Source organism: Oncorhynchus masou, chromosome 1, assembly GCF_036934945.1.
Source record: "Oncorhynchus masou masou isolate Uvic2021 chromosome 1, UVic_Omas_1.1, whole genome shotgun sequence".
NCBI lineage: Eukaryota > Metazoa > Chordata > Actinopteri > Salmoniformes > Salmonidae > Oncorhynchus > Oncorhynchus masou.
The window spans coordinates 31,152,091-31,161,924 of NC_088212.1; positions in this window are offsets into that span (position 1 = coordinate 31,152,091).

The following is a 9,834-nucleotide window of genomic DNA, read 5'->3' on the forward strand; positions in this document are numbered from 1 at the left end:
CAATTCTGACCCTGATACATCCCTCTTGAGGTGAAATGTTGTGTTGTGGTCCCGTGTGGCTCAGTTGGTAGAGCATGGTCCTTGCAATGCCAGGGTTGTGGTTTTAATTCCCATGGGGTACCAGTATAGAAAAATAGAAAAATTAGAAAAATATAAATTCCAAAAAGTGATTCCACATGTTAAGGTTGAATATTATTCATAAGGTGGTGGCAAATCAAATCAAATTGTATTTGTCACATGCTCCGAATACAACAGTAAAATGCTAAATAAATGAAAGTAACAAATAATTAAAGAGCAGCAGTAAAATAACAATAGAGTCTATAAAATAACAATCAAGCGATTAGTCGAGGTAATATGTGCATGTAGGTACAGATGGGCAAGTCAACCAAATTCATATATAAATGTGTGTTATAGATGTCAGAGTCAATGTGAAACAGTCATAACCAACTAGAATAGACAGCAGAGAAGATAGTATTGAGGTAAAATATGTGCATGTAGGGTCAAAAGAAACTCACCAAAAATTATCGACAAGAGCACACAGAACACTAGGGCAGGGTGCTTACAAACACAGAGCACAGAACTGGGAAACAAAGTTTAAATACAATCCAAATGCAAACAATAATATAAATGTGTGTTATAGATCTGTCTTTCTCACAGAAAGCAAGTCTAAGAAGCGGTAGATCTGTCCTATGTGTGGTATTTCTATGCTTCCTGTTCTTACATTTTGTTTTTGCTTCTTTTACTTTTGATTTTTGTACACCAGCTTCAAACAGCTAAAAATACAATATTTTTGGTTATGTAAAACATATTCCACAGCGGTTTAGATGATACAATTATTCTCTGCTTATACATGCTTGTTTTGTCACATAAACCGAAATTAGGCAAACTATTAGAATTTTTGTAACCATGAGATGGCGGTGCGATTTCTGCATAGTGCATATTTAATAACCCAGGATAATGCACCCTTTGATATAAATGGTAGGTTCAGCCGTACTTTTGCATGGGAAGCCGCTTGGTCACTGACTTGTTAATAGGCTTAGGCAGAACTACTCTACACTCACTCCCTCTCTACAAAAACTCCCTTAGGAAAGCCTTTTGATGAGCAAATTTTCTTAATGACCTGCCATTTGGTGATACTGTATATTGGGGTCAGCAGTGGTCCTCTCCATCATCACAGCTCAGGTTGGTCTTTCTATGCTGCTGAAGGGTAGAGAGATGGAGCCAGGGGAAACACAAGAGGGCCTGTTATCCTCTGTTAATTTTCTGATAATTGTATTTATTGGACTGATTCTCTATTGGGGTGTGAGCCACTTAACACATATTCAACCCCCATCCAATCCAGGCTAAAGATATGGCCAGTTCTGATTCTAAACCTCTCTCTTGGGTGGACTGTGGAGTTATTGTCTCATCAATGGCCCCTCTCTTCATCACTACGGCTGCTTTTGGAGAGCTCTGATAACAAGTGTCCAGGGGAACCCACTCTGCCAATCGATCCTGATCCCACGCCTTGATGATCCTCAGAGAAGTACGCTTCAAAACATCTCACTCCCTTTTGACACAAAGCCGCACTCACATACATAACCATTCACAAAGCTATCAAATCAACAAACTGTGTACAGCAGTCATAGAGTTTAGGCTTTTGACTTTTTCCAAAACGGATTCCAAAGAACATGAAGAAGAGGAACAGAACTACCTTTACCATCTATGACCATGGTAACAGGGTGATCAGAAGAAAACAATGTGCTTGATCAATCAAACACAGTGTGTGTGTGTGTGTGTGTGTGTGTGTGTGTGTGTGTGTGTGTGTGTGTGTGTGTGTGTGTGTGTGTGTGTGTGTGTGTGTGTGTGTGTGTGTGTGTGTGTGTGTGTGTGTGTGTGTGTGTGTGTGTGTGTGTGTGTGTGTGTGGACATGTTTAACTATACTTGAAGAAGAGTAAACAAACAAACATTTTATCAACTGGGGACATATTGCTAGTCCCCACAAGGTCAAACGCTATTTCTAGGAGGTTAAAATGTGTTTTAGGGTTAGAATTAGGTTTAGGGTTAGGAGCTAGGGTTAGGGTTTGGGGTTAAGGTTAGGATTAGGAGTAAGGTTAGGGTAAGGGTTAGGTTTAGGGTTAGGGCTTAGGGAAATAGTGTGTCCTCACAAGGGGTCCAAAACACATGACTAATTACTAATGATATACTGGCTCTATGTTCCGTATATGTGTGATGGGGAAAACCCTGAGCCTGCATTTCAACCCAAATAATGCCTCCAGCCTGATAGCCTTCCAGCAGGGCTAGAAATAGAATTGAATAAGAACAAGTCCCCTAAGAGTGTATGGTCTGAGAGGGAAACCATGAAAACAAGCCCAAAGATACTGCCCACTGGGCAAAAACGGGTTGCATCAACGTTTTTTTCAAGTCATTTCAACCAAAAAAGTCAATGTGATGACATTGAATCAACATGGCAAACTGATTGGATTTGGAAAAAGTAATTTCATTTTTTTAACCCAACCTTTTACCTAAAACCAATGAGATATGGTGAATTGTTTTGTTGGTTTCACGTGGAAGTTGCTTTAGTTGACAACTTAACCAAATGTAAATCAAAACTAGATGTTGAACTGTGCCTAGGGGGTGGATTTTGGTACATCTGCCTTGTATCTGCCAGCTTTAAATTATGCAGTTCGCTTGCAGAGCACTTATCTGGCTCTTTCCTATATTTGTTTTTCTACCTCTTCCATGACCACCCCTCTTCACTCTGTATATATACATTCAGTTGAAGTCGGAAGTTTACATACACTTAGGTCACAGTCATTAAAACTCAATCACTCCACAAATTTCTTGTTAACAAACTATAGTTTTGGCAAATCGGTTAGGACATCTACTTTGTGCATGACAAGTAATTTTTCCAACAATTGTTTACAGACGGATTATTTCACTTATAATTCACCGTATCATAATTCCAGTGGGTCAGAAGTTTACATACACTAAGTTGACTGTGCCTTTAAACAGCCTGGAAAATTCCAGAAAATTATGTCATGGCTTTAGAAGCTTCTGACAGGCTAATTGACATCGAGGTTGGAGGTGGAGGTGTACCTGTGGATGTATTTCAAGGCCTACTATCACACCCTGACCATAGTTTACTTTGTATGTTTCTATGTTTTGGTTGGTCAGGGTGTGATCTGAGTGGGCATTCTATGTTGGATGTCTTGTTTGTCTATTTCTATGTCTGGCCTGATATGGTTCTCAATCAGAGGCAGGTGTTAGTCATTGTCTCTGATTGGGAACCATATTTAGGTAGCCTGGGTTTCACTGTGTGTTTGTGGGTGATTGTTCCTGTCTCTGTGTTTATTGACACCAGATAGGCTGTATAGATTTTCACGTTCCGTTTTGTTGTTTTTGTATTGTTAGTTTTTTTCTTTATTAAACATGTCTCAAGAATACCACGCTACATTTTGGTCCGCTTGTCCTTCACAACACGAGAATCGTTACAGAATCACCCACCACAACAGGACCAAGCGGCGTGGTAATGGGCAACAGCAAAAGCAGCAGCAGGAGAAGGAACAGAGGCAACAGCGAGGTCTGGACCACACAAATTTTGGAGGAGATAGACAGGTGGGCGGTCGACCCAGGGAGAGTGCCGGAGCCCGCCTGGGATTCGATGGAGCAGTGTGCGGAAGGTTATAGAAGAATGGAGTTGGAGAAGCAAGCACGGCGACGCGGATGGAAGCCTGAGAGTCAGCCCCAAAAATTTCTTGGGGGGGGCTCACAGGGAGTATGGCGACGCTAGGTAGGAGACCTACGCCAACTTCCTGTGGTTACCGGGGGGCTAGAGAGACCGGGCAGGCACCGTGTTATGCTGTGGTGCGCACGGTGTCTCCAGTGCGGGTGCATAGCCCGGTGCGGTATATTCCAGCTCCGCGTATCGGCCGGGCGAGATTGAGCGTCGAGCCAAATGCCATGAAGCCGGCTCTACGCATCTGGTCCCCAGTGCATCTCCTTGGGCCGGCTTACATGGCACCAGCCTTGCGCACGGTGTCCCCGGTTCGCCTGCATAGCCCAGTGCGGGCTATTCCACCTTGCCGCACTGGCAGAGCGACCGGGAGTATTCAACCAGGTAAGGTTGGGCAGGCTCAGTGCTCAAGAGCTCCAGTGCGCCTGCACGGTCCGGTCTACCCAGTACCACCTCCACACACCAGCCCTCCAGTGGCAGCTCCCCGCACCAGGCTTCCTGTGCGTGTCCTCGGCCCAATACCACCAGTGCCAGCACCACGCATCAGGCCTACAGTGCGCCTTGCCTCTCCAGCGCTGCAGGAGCCTTCCCCCTCTCTTGCGCTGCTGGAGTCTCCCGCCTGTTCAGCGCTGCCCGAGCCTTTCTCCTCTCCTGCGCTGCCGGAGTCTCCCGCCTGTTCAGCGCAGCCAGAGCCTTCCTCCTCTCCTGCGCTGCTGGAGTCTCCCGCCTGTTTAGCGCTGCCAGAGCCTTCCGCCTCTACAGCGTTGCTGGAGTCTCCTGCCTGTTTAGCGCAGCCAGAGCTGCCAGCCTGCATGGAGCAGCCAGAGCTGCCAGCCTGCATGGAGCAGCCAGAGCTGTCAGTCTGCATGGAGCAGCAAGAGATGTCAGTCTGCATGGAGCTGTCAGTCTGCATGGAGCTGTCAGTCTGCATGGAGCTGCCAGTCTGCATGGAGCAGCCAGAGCTGTCAGTCTTCATGGAACAGCCAGAGCAGTCAGTCTGCATGGAGCAGCCGGAGATGCCAGTCTGCATGGAGCAGCCAGAGCTACCAGTCTGCAAGGAGCTGTCAGTCTGCAAGGAGCTGTCAGTCTGCAAGGAGCTGTCAGTCTGCAAGGAGCTGTCAGTCTGCAAGGAGCTGCCAGTCTGCAAGGTGCTGCCAGTCTGCAAGGAGCTGCCAGAGCTGCCAGTCTGCATGGAGCAGCCAGAGCTGCCAGTCTGCAAGAAGCCGCCAGAGCTGTCAGTCTGCAAGAAGCCGCCAGAGCTGCCAGTCAGCATGGAGCAGCCAGAGCCGCCAGTCAGCATGGAGCAGCCAGAGCCGCCAGTCAGCATGGAGCAGCCAGAGCCGCCAGTCAGCATGGAGCAGCCAGAGCCGCCAGTCAGCATGGAGCAGCCAGAGCCATCAGTCTGCCAGGATCCGCCAGTCAGCCAGACTCTTCCAGATCCGCCAGTCAGCCAGACTCTTCCAGATCCGCCAGTCAGCCAGACTCTTCCAGATCCGCCAGTCTGCCAGACTCTTCCAGATCTGCCAGACAGCCAGACCCTTCCAGATCTGCCAGTCAGCCAGACTCTTCCAGATCTGCCAGTCAGCCAGACTCTTCCAGATCCGCCAGTCAGCCAGACTCTTCCAGATCTGCCAGTCAGCCAGACTCTTCCAGATCTGCCAGTCAACCAGACTCTTCCAGATCTGCCAGTCAGCCAGACTCTTCCAGATCTGCCAGTCAGCCAGACTCTTCCAGATCTGCCAGTCAGCCAGACTCTTCCAGATCTGCCAGTCAGCCAGACTCTTCCAGATCCGCCAGTCAGCCAGGATCTGCCAGAGCCTTCCTCCTCTCCTGTGCTGCCAGAGCCTTCCTCCTCTCCTGTGCTGCCGGAGTCTCCCTCCTGTCCGGCGCTGCAGCCGGAGTTTCCCGCCTGTCCGGTGCTACTGCTGGAGTCTCCCGCCTGTACGGTGCTGCTGCCGGAGTCTGAAGAGCCCTTCTGTCCCGAGCTGCCCCTCTGTCCCAAGCTGCCCCTCTGTCCCGAGCTGCCCCTCTGTCCCGTGTTATTAAGTAGGGTTGCCGTGGCTAGGAGGTCACGGAAGCGGACTAGGTGGGGGAAGACTACGGTGAAGTGGGGGCCACGTCCAGCACCAGAGCCGCCATCGTGGACAGATGCCCACCCAGACCCTCCCCGATAGGTTCAGGTTTTGCGGCCGGAGTCCGCACCTTGGGGGGGGGGGGGGGGTACTGTGACACTGACCATAGTTTACTTTGTATGTTTCTATGTTTTGGTTGGTCAGGGTGTGATCTGAGTGGGCATTCTATGTTGGATGTCTTGTTTGTCTATTTCTATGTCTGGCCTGATATGGTTCTCAATCAGAGGCAGGTGTTAGTCATTGTCTCTGATTGGGAACCATATTTAGGTAGCCTGGGTTTCACTGTGTGTTTGTGGGTGATTGTTCCTGTCTCTGTGTTTATTGACACCAGATAGGCTGTATAGATTTTCACGTTCCGTTTTGTTGTTTTTGTATTGTTCGTTTTTTTCTTTATTAAACATGTCTCAAGAATACCACGCTGCATTTTGGTCCGCTTCTCCTTCACAACACGAGAATCGTTACACCTACCTTCAAACTCAGTGCCTCTTTGCTTGACATCATGGGACATCATGGGAAAATCAAAAGAAATCAGCCAAGACCTCAGAAAAAAATTGTAGACCTCCACAAGTCTGGTTCATCCTTGGGAGCAATTTCCAAACGCCTGAAGGTACCACGTTCATCTGTACAAACAATAGTACGCAAGTATAAACACCATGGGACCATGCAGCCATCATACCGCTCAGGAAGAAGACACGTAGTACCTGCCACAACAGGTACAAAAGTATCTATATCCACAGTAAAATGAGTCCTATATCGACATAACCAGAAAGGCCGCTCAGCAAGGAAGAAGCCACTGCTCCAAAACCGCCATAAAAAAGCCAGACTACAGTTTGCAAATGCACATCGGGACAAATATCGTACTTTTTGGAGAAATGTCCTCTGGTCTGATGAAACAAAAATAGAACTGTTTGGCAATAATGATCATAGTTTTGTTTGGAGAAAAAAGGTGGAGGCTTGCAAGCCAAAGAACACCATACCAACCGTGAAGCACAGGGGTGGCTGCATCATGTTGTGGGGGTGCTTTTCTGCAGGAGGGACTGGTGCACTTCACAAAATAGATGGCATCATGAGGATGGAAATGGCTTAAGGACAACAAAGTCACGGTATTGGAGTGGCCATCACAAAGCCCTGACCTCAATCCTATAGAAAACGTGTGGGCAGAACTGAAGAAGCGTGTGCGAGCAAGGAGGCCTAAAAACCTGACTCAGTTACACCAGCTCTGTCAGGATGAATGGGCCAAAATTCACCCAACTTATTGTGGGAAGCTTGTGGAAAGCTACCAGAAACATTTAACCCAAGTTAAACAATTTAAAGACAATGCTACCGAATACTAATTGAGTGTATGTAAACTTCTGACCCACTGGGAATGTGATGAAAGAAATAAAAGCTGAAATAAATAATTCTCTACTATTATTGTGACATTTCACATTCTTAAAATAAAGTGGTGATCCTAACTGACCTAAGACAGGGAATTTCTTTCTATGATTAAATGTCAGGAATTGTGAAAAACTGAGTTTAAATGTATTTGGCTAAGGTGTATGTAAACTTCCGACTTCAACTGTATATATACATATACAGTGGCAAGACAAAGTATGTGAACCTTTTGGAAATACCTGGATTTCTGCATAAATTGGTCATAAAATTTGATCTGATCTTCATCTTGGTCACAACAATAGACAAACACAGTCTGCTTAAACTAATAACAGACAAGCAATTATATGTTGTCATGTCTTTATTGAACACACCGTGTAAACATTCACAGTGCAGGGTGGAAAAAGTATGTGAACCCTTGGATTTAATAACTGGTTGACCCTCCTTTGGTAGTTGTGGATCAGACCTGCACAACGGTAGGGAGGAATTTTGGACCATTCCTCTTTACAAAACTGTATGAGTTCAGCAATATTCTTGGGATGTCTGGTGTGAACTGCTCTCTTGAGGTCATGCCACAGCATCTCAATCGGGTTGAGTTCAGGACTCTGACTGGGCTACTCCAAAGGCATATTTTCTTCTGTTGAAGCCATTCTGTTGTTGATTTACTTCTGTGTTTTGGGTCATTGTCCTGTTACATCACCCAACTTCTGTTGAGCTTCAATTTGCGGACAGATAGCCTAACATTCTCCTGACAAATGTCTTGTTAAACTTGGAAATTCATTTTTCCGTCGATGATAGCAAGCTGGCCAGGCCCTGAGGCAGCAAAGCAGCCCCAAACCATGATGCTCCCTCCACCATACTTGACAGTTGGGATGAGGTTTGATGTTGGTGTGCTGTGCCTTTTTTTCTCCACACATAGTGTTGTGTGTTTCTTCCAAACAACTCAACTGTAGTTTCACCTGTCCACAGAATATTTTACCAGTAGCGCTCTGGAACATCAATGAGCCTTTTTGCAAGCTTCAGACAAGCAGCAATGTTTTTTTTTTGGACAGTGGTGGCTTCTTCCGTGATGTCCTCCCATGACCACCATTCTTGTTTAGTGTTTTACGTATCGTAGACTCGTCAACAGAGATGTTAGCATGTTCCAGAGATTTTTGTTAGTCTTTAGCTGACACTCTAGGATTCTTCTTAGCCTCATTGAACATTCTGCTCTGTGCTCTTGCAGTCATCTTTGCAGGACGGCCACTCCTAGGGAGAGTAGCAACAGTGCTGAACGTCCTCCATTTATAGACAATTTGTCTTACCATGGACTGATTAACATCAAGGCTTTTAGAGATAATTTTGTAACCCTTTCCAGCTTTATGCAAGTCAACAATTCCTAATCTTAGGTCTTCTGAGATCTCTTTGGTTCGAGGCACGGTTCACATCAGGCAATGCTTCTAGGGAATAGCAAACTCAAATGTTGTGAGTGTTTTTTATAGGGCAAGGCAGCTCTAACCAACCTCCAATCTCGTCTCATTGATTGGACTCCAGGTTAGTTGACTCCTGACTCCAATTAGCTTTTGGAGAAGTCATTAGCCTAGGGGTTCACATACTTTTTCCAACCTACACTGAATGTTTAAATGATGTATTCAATATAGAGAACAAAATAATAATTTGTGTGTTATTAGTTTAAGCACACTAGGTTTGTCTATATATACATATATATGGTGTGAAGCTAATCACCCCTCCTTAATCCCCCTCTTTCTTCACAGACATTTTTACTCCTCTCTCCACATTCCATTCTCTTTCTCTGCAGCAGCTTATGCACATAGAGTGTAGTAGTGAGAGAAGCAGAGGGTGGCAGAGCACAAGGGTGTCAACCAATTGCTATGTGTGGTTGCTCATATATGAGGAGGAAATTGCAGATATCACAAGCAGTCCATTCAGTCTTATCTCCCCTCCTCCATTTAATCCCCGTGCTTCAAGACTTTGGCAAGAGTTGGGGATGGTGGTATTGGGAGTACTACATCATTTCAAGGTTTCTCAGTATAGTCAGTGTTTCCCCTAGATTGGTTTTAACCTCAATACAGTTGTGATTCAGATAACTCTGGCCACCCAACCCCGTTCTCAATATGCTCTGGGGAGGAGGTTGAAACATCACATACCAAACATCAGCTGACTAACAATGGTGCAACCATCAGGAAAGCATGAGCCTTAAAATCAATCTCCATGATTTTAGTCAGGTCTGGAGCGGTGGCACATCAAGTACTGATGTGATTCTCTCAAATCCTGCAGCAACGCCCAGGGATGAGATGTGAGGAAGCTTACTGCAATCACAGTATCTCCCAAATAACATACCAGGGCTCTTCTCCCACAACCCAACTGCAACAAGGAAGCATCCAGACCTGAGAGAATGAATTGTAGTCTGCCACCAGCCTCATTGTAAAGAGGCACTTACTGCACAGGGGTGTGTAGACATTGATGGAGGAATGGAGGCTACAGGAAGCTTTACCACCATCAGTGGTTATTAATGGACCACATTATTCATGAATGAAGTGGATAAGAAATGTAAATACGGCAAGTAATCATTAGCCTATGTATTTTACAACAGACAGACTGTAATATCAGTTTTAT